This window comes from Clupea harengus, chromosome 12 (assembly GCF_900700415.2).
Source record: "Clupea harengus chromosome 12, Ch_v2.0.2, whole genome shotgun sequence".
Lineage (NCBI taxonomy): Eukaryota > Metazoa > Chordata > Actinopteri > Clupeiformes > Clupeidae > Clupea > Clupea harengus.
In genome coordinates, this window is record NC_045163.1 from 29,057,424 (window position 1) to 29,064,923 (window position 7,500).

Consider the following 7,500-nt stretch of genomic DNA (forward strand, 5'->3'; position numbering starts at 1 on the left):
AACAACTTTATGTTTATTATGATTAGTATACAGATGCTTTTAGGATAACTTACCATGGATATTTGGTACAGTACCAGTCAAAAGTTTGGACACACCTTTCATTTTTTTGAGAAGTGTTTTTTTTAACTTTTATTATTTTCTACATTGTAGATTAATACTGAAGACATTTAAACCACGAAAGAACTCATATGGAATGATGTACTAAACGAAAAAAGTGTTATCTACCATGTAGAAAATAATAAAAGTAAAGAAAACACTTCTCAAAAAATGAGAAGGTGTGTCCAAACTTTTGACTGGTACTGTATATTACCACCATTCTCTATAGTTCAACTCTATATACATTTAGTCAGACACTTGTGAAGTAGTTCAGAATAGAATATGTTCTTGACAAGGCTGCACTCATAACGCCTCAGAGACTCACAGCGTGTGTGTGTGTGTGTGTGTGTGTGTGTGTGTGTGTGTGTGTGCGCCCGCCTTGCTCTCCTAAAAGAAGAGGTGTGACACGGCACTCGGTTTGGAGGGCACTGGCTGTGAACGGCCTCGTGTAATTACCATAACCCTAACCCAGGAGAAAACAAAACACAAAGTGTTCCTGCGCCCTCCAAAATCACCACGAGAGAAGGCGAGGCGGTCTCAGGGGAGTGTGTACTCTGACTGGCAGAGACGCAGCAGCTCTATCCTTTAAAGCCCCACGTCATGTCATGTCACACCACACCAGGCCAGATATGTCCACAGCACACACACACACACACACACACACACACACACACCATGCCAGAGATGTCCACAGCACGTTAGCTGAGGCCCCAGGGGCTGAAGCGTGGAGAGCAAGCGGGCGCACACACACACACACACACACACACACACACACACACACACACACACACGCGCAGGCCGGAAGCGTGAGCACACTGTGCTATTGTGAACCATCTGCTTTAGCCAAGAGCAGTCAAGGTCTCAGTCCTGTCACACACAGTCTGCAGTCCACAGTGCAAGCTATGCTATAGTGTAAACACACACACACACACACACACACACACACACACACACACACACACACACACACACACACACACACACACACACAGTGTAAACACCCCAGCATACTTGTGGCGTGCTTGAAGTGGACCAGTATCCTGTAACTGTCCTTGTTTGGATTACGAGGTGGAGAAGAAGATACCGGAGCCGATGACTGTGGACTGAGTGCCAGGGATGTTCTTTACTGGATGTGTGTGTGTGTGTGTGTGTGTGTGTGTGTGTGTGTGTGTGTGTGTGTGTGTGTGTGTGTGTGTGTGTGTGTGTGTGTGTGTGTGTGTGTGTGGATGTCATAAACACCATTTAAATTATAGCATGGTTCAGTCATAACATCTCAAAGCATACCGTTGGGTTTTGGTTTAGTTTTTAAGACCGCCGCACAAAACCATTTTCATTGCAATGTATGATGCTCTGGGTTTTTCTTCAAAGCAATCAGTTTATTCACAGCAAATTCATTAATATCTGTAATATAAGCCTCGGATGACAACCCAAATGAAGTGCATATAGCCCCAAATGTTTCTAATATCCAATGAATGTTCAACAGACGAGCCGTAACCTTTTATGGGCCTGGGTTGGACTTTGAGCTGGTTCTGTGTTGTGTGAGTTCAACGCTTACGTACTGTACATACATTCGGCTAACTGGAGTCTAACTGGAGGTATGGAGATCCAGAGTGTGGATCAGATAGAGTCTGACTGGAGACCCAGAGTGTGGATCAGATAGTCTGAATGGAGATATGGAGATTACTGTATTAATCGTACTTATACCTACAATACCTCTTAAATATAATATTACTAATACCTCTTAAATATAATATTACTAATACCTCTTTCACTTCATCTCACTTATTACCACCACTAATACTTACACCTGCACTTTACATATACTTATCATACCTACACTTCTTACCTCAATTGCTGCTATTCTTGTCCCAATTACTGTTCATATTGCATATCCATTTCTTACTGTTCATATTGCATATCTATTTCTTACTGTACATATCTATTTATTCACTTATTACACTTTACATATGCACATACTCTGCACTTTTTGCTATTTTGCACTTCTGGTTGGATGCTAAACTGCATTCCGTTGCCTCAGTACTTGTACTCTGTGCAATGACAATAAAGTTGAATCTAATCTAATCTAATCGAATCTAATCTATCTAATCCAGATAGAGTCTGAATGGGGGTATGGAGATCCAGAGTGGCGCTGGTCTTGTGGACCTACACCATACCGGGCTCCGGGTCTGAGGCGTGCTGACTGACGGGGTCCAGATTGAGAATGGAATTATTGTACTGAACATAACAACAACGCCCTTACACTTTTTCTATCTTTTCCCGAAGGGAATTATATACTAATTATATGTCAATCATACAGAGGCCACAGAGATTTGGTATTACATTCCAGAGCACTTTTGAGGAAAACATCAAGTATTTCATTATTACAAGCCGTCTATGTATAATTGTAAAATGGCTCCCAGCTTTTAAAAGGCTGTTGATCTTTTTTGCTTCTCCTCACGCCACTTTAAGCCACTTTAAGTCTAATCCTACCTGAGGTCCACTGACATAAGAGCCTCAAGTAGAGCTCACTCACTCACCCCACCATCACCAGTCTCGCTCTCTCTGCCATGCTGAGGGCTTTTCAACAGCTGGGGGCCAGGAAGGAGCAGTAGAGTTAGTGAGTTAGAAAACCTATATTTGTATCTTGTCATCTAAGATTTAACTTTAACTTTAAGTATTAACTTGGGCTAAAGTGTCCAATGCGTATGCCATAATAGCTATATTAGCCTATCACTGCATAGTGAGACAATGAAACAGCACTGATCTTCAAATGACACGTAACAACCCAAACAAGTCACGTCGAGATAAGCGCGAACAATTGAGCAGACTGAGCTCCTGGCGCGGCACCACTTTTTACGACAACATCCGCTACAGGAAACGCCCAGTCCAGCTCCTATACAACTGACAGCTCATCCATCCAATGGGAGCGCGTTTGGGACTTCGCCTAGGATTCTCAGTTCTATTCATCTTACTACGAGCTTAAACTTGAGCCAACTGTGGCCATGGAGACTGACCGTATAAAAATGCCCGTTTAACCTCCGTTGAGAGATAAGGTAAGACGTGTGTTTTGAATTATATGTTTTTGAAAACGATATATTTCGAGTTTTCGGGTCGGGTGGTCTCTGGTGCGGTCTCGTTAATGTGTGGAAAAGTTTCACGGTCCCTCGAGACCTCAGTCCGACACGCACAGAGCTGAACTGAGCTCGCGCTTTCACTGATAACTTTGGAACGTGTTTGTATTTGTGTTACCGTAGCGGCTCGGTTCATTAGGCCGGCTGACACAATTAATAATCACAAATGGAAAAGACCAAAACCGTTTTCTATCGACCCCATTCGTTGGTTCAATTATTTTCCGTTTTATTTCTACTCTGTCTTAGCCTACCTGTGGCTTTGGAACGATAGCCTAAAACTACAGTATCTACTTATGAAACTAGACATACACTGGCATCTTGAAAGTTAGAAGACAGTTTTGTAAAAGTCTACTTTCGTAACGCTTTGCCTTGCGACACAAAGTCATTTATCTTGTGTTGGTCGGTGTGCTAGGAAGCACTAGCTATTTATTGGATTTAAAGACCCTGTGATTGGATTAAAGCGTAGAAGTCACCACCTTGTTATGTAAATATGTATATGTATATATGAAGAACAGTTGTGATTTAAAATATCTCAATTGTACCAGCAGTATACTAACAAAGCTATAGGTATGAAGAAAGATATTAATTTTAAGGGGGAAGTGTAGACTCCATAACTAATTAATGTGATATCAGTGATTTGTTTGCCATTATTAAAGAAAACGATGATAACTTTAAGTTATTGCATCTGAAAATATTAAACTAGCCCATGAAGTCACACATAATATATGTTTTCCTCGCAATTGTAGTAATCTGCCATTGCCTTGCTTAGCCTTTTGCACATAGAAAGCCATATTGATGACTTAAGATAAAAACATTAGTGAGTTGCTTGGTTTGTTGTAGTAGTATGTTCGTTTGTGTTCAGAGGTATGGTGAAGACAAACTGGATATTGAGACCCTTGTGGTGTGTTGAACAGAACCTTTAGCTAATATATGGATCCATAATATAGGCTTCTTTAATATATGGATCCATAATATAGGCTTCTTTGTTTGTTTGTTTGTTTGTTTGTTTGTTTGTAGGTTCCTGCTGTTGTGTTTTTGTCAGGGGTGACTACCCAAATGGTGTCACAAACATAGTGAAGAACAGTAAATGTATGAATTAAAAGCTGGAAGACAAGATAATAGCAAGGCTAAAATAACAACAACAACAACAACAGAAAGATAATGCCGATGGAGTAGCTGAAATACAACTACTAATATAAATAATAAATAATATAATATAAATATAATATAAATATAACTACTAATGCAATCCAAGTTTGAGGTAGAGGCCGGTATGTATGTGGATTACAGTCCAATTTAAGAAGTATGCTAATTACTGGCACACTTCAAAAGGCCTCAGCAATGTTGGTCTTGGTTTCAAGTTGGCCTTAGGTAATAATGCAGCATAGACTGCTCATATTTTGTAGGTGTGGTTTTTTAAATGTGATTATTTTAATCAACCCTTTTTTCAGTCCTGTGGGAAGGCTGGTTGAGTGACATAGAGGCTGCACTTTGTGAAGGCATTGAAAGCAGTAATTAAAAAATCAACAAATTCTTAAGTTTCCTGAATCAACTTGTTTCTGCTCTTAGCAAGTTGGGTCTGCTGACATGCTGTTTGTCTGTCTGTGTGTCTGTGTGTCTGTGTCTGTGTGTGTGTCCCTGTAGCAGTTAGATTACCCAGAAAACACACTGTGCCTCCCGGTCCAGGGTAGTCAGCACTTTCTGTAGAGCATTTTAGAATGGTCACCACTGTGTTGCTGTGCAGGCGCTGTGCAAACACTGTGCAGACGCTAGCCTAGACGCTAGAGCAAACACTGTGCAGACGCTGTGCAGATACTGCAGACGCTAGCCTAGACGCTAGGGCAGACGGTAGTGCAAACACTGTGCAGACGCTAGCCTAGACGCTAGGCCAGACGGTAGTGCAAACACTGTGCAGACGCTATGGCAAACACCGTGCAGATACTGTGCAGATGCTAGTCCAGACGCTAGGGCAGACGCTAGTGCAGACGCTAGCCTAGACGCTAGGCCAGACGGTAGTGCAAACACTGTGCAGACGCTATGGCAAACACCGTGCAGATACTGTGCAGATGCTAGTCCAGACGCTAGGGCAAATGCTAGAGCAAACACTGTGCAGACGCTATGGCAAACACTGTGCAGACGCTATGGCAAACACTGTGCAGACGCTGTGCAGATACTGCAGACGCTAGCCTAGACGCTAGGCCAGACGCTAGTGCAAACACTGTGCAGACGCTAGCCTAGACGCTAGTCCAGACGGTAGTGCAGGGCTTTGTACATTTGATCCCATTCTTCCAGCTATCTAGTTTGAGAAAGGAAGAGTCTCCACGCCTGAGCTGGGGCTTGCTTCCATAGGAGAGGCCCCTTGCGCCCAGATGTGCATTCCTACTGCCTAGAGGGGCACAGAGCACACACACACACACACACGGAGCACAGAGCCGCGCTGCAAATAGACCACGCTGGAATGCAAACAGCAGGATGGAGTGTGTGCTTGACAGGCTCCAAATGAGAAAAGGAATACCTTTACAAATAAACATTTAAATATTATGGATGTGGCGGGAGACAGAGGAGTAGGTGCTTCTGGTTTCGCCTGGCTGGAGACGAGAGTTCCTCTACTGCTCTCTCTCTCTCTCACTCTCTTTCTGTCTCTCTCTCTCTCTCTCTCACACAAACACACTCTCTCTCACACACACTCTCTCTCTCTCTCTCTCTCTCACACACACACTCTCACTCTCTCTCTCTCTCTCTCTCACTCACTCACTCACTCACTCTCTCTTTCTGTCTCTCTTTCTCTCTCTCACTCTCTCTCTCTCACACACACTCTCTCTCTTTCACACACACACACACACACACTCTCTCTCTCTCTCTCTCTGTTTGTCTGTGTCTCTGTCCCTCTGAGACGCTGCTCCTCCACGGCACACACTCATTCCTCCCGCTCGGGTTTCTGCACGCTTACGGAGCGGCTTGCAATCAGATTCAAATTAAAGGTGCGTCTGTCCTGTCTCGCTCCGCCAGAGGAGAAAAGGCCTCATTCGAGGGGATGGGGCGGCCCGGCCCTGCCAAGTCAGCGGCGGGCTAAGAGTGTGTGTGTGTGTGTGTGTGTGTGTGTGTGTGTGTGTGTGTGTGTGTGTGTGTGTGTGTGTGTGTGTGTGTGTGTGTGTGTGTGTGTGTGTGTGTGTGTGTGTGTGTGTGTGTCTGCGTTCTGAGCAGCTCCAGAGTTCTGAGCAGCTCCAAGATTACATTAGCATGAGGCCCAGGATGGGATTGAATTCACTGCACTTTTTTCCCCCTCTCTCCACACACACTGCTTGAAGGATTGGCTTTCTCCTCCACTATTGCCTCTCTGCAGAAGATCAGGCCTGGATGGGTTCTACCCCCGAGGGCTCGAGAGAAAGAGAGAAAGAGAAACCCATAGAGAGAGAAAAGGAGAAAGAGAAACTATATTTGTAACAGCCTCTCTTTATTCTCTCACACCTCTTCTTTCAACACCTCCTCAGAAATGTTCCTTTTCCTTTTGGTATGTGTAGTATTGTGTGTGTGTGACGGATGTGACAGTGAAGCTGAGTCATGGGACAGGAATGTTTCTTCATTAAGGGTTTGTTTTTGACCTGGCACTGTGTGTGTCTGTGTGTGTCTCTGTGTGTGTGTGTGTGTGTGTGTGTGTGTGTGCGCTGCTGCTGTCTGCCGGCTGCGGATGGGAAGGATAATTGGACCAAATTGGGGGCTGCCAGTGTAGGGCCTTTGAAGTGTAGGGCCTGGCAGAGTTCTATCCATCGCGGCATTATTGGCAAAATTAGCAGCGCCCTCTCTTCCTGCCCCTCTGTTTACAGTGTGTTAGTTTGGAGACCTTTCGTGCCGAATATGGTTAATTGGATTCGATCGCTTTTTTTTCAGACTTACTGTCACCTCTCTCTATCTCTCTCTCTCTCTCTGTATCTTTCTCCTTCTCTATTTTTCTCTCTCTCCCTCTCTCCCTCTCTCTCTCTCTCTCTCTCTCTTCCTTTCTCCCCCTTTCTATTTATTTTTTTCTTTCTCTCTCACACTTGCACATTTAAAACTTTTTCTCTCACATTTGCCGTTTGTGTGGTCAAACTGTGAATGACTGCTGCTGCAGTGGATGGTGTTTGTATGGTATGGGATGAGAGGAATGTTCATGTGGGATTCATCAAGTGGGACGGCTCTTTTCAACACCCAAGGGAGATGGAGACTGCTTGCCATGTTTCTTCTTTCCTCGAACGGCCCGTTACTTCACTGTAATATTGCCAAAATCTCATCTGAA

General features: G+C 44.0%; 1 protein-coding gene across 1 annotated transcript in view; it reads left to right on the forward strand.

Annotated features, from left to right (window-relative positions):
- The first annotated feature begins 3,007 nt into the window (after positions 1-3,007).
- Positions 3,008-7,500, forward strand: part of il11ra (interleukin 11 receptor, alpha) — a 49,428-nt gene continuing 44,935 nt past the window's right edge. The window contains exon 1 of the mRNA XM_031577261.2: positions 3,008-3,149. The gene's annotated coding sequence lies outside the window, so the exon portion shown is untranslated. The remainder of the gene's footprint in view (positions 3,150-7,500) is intronic.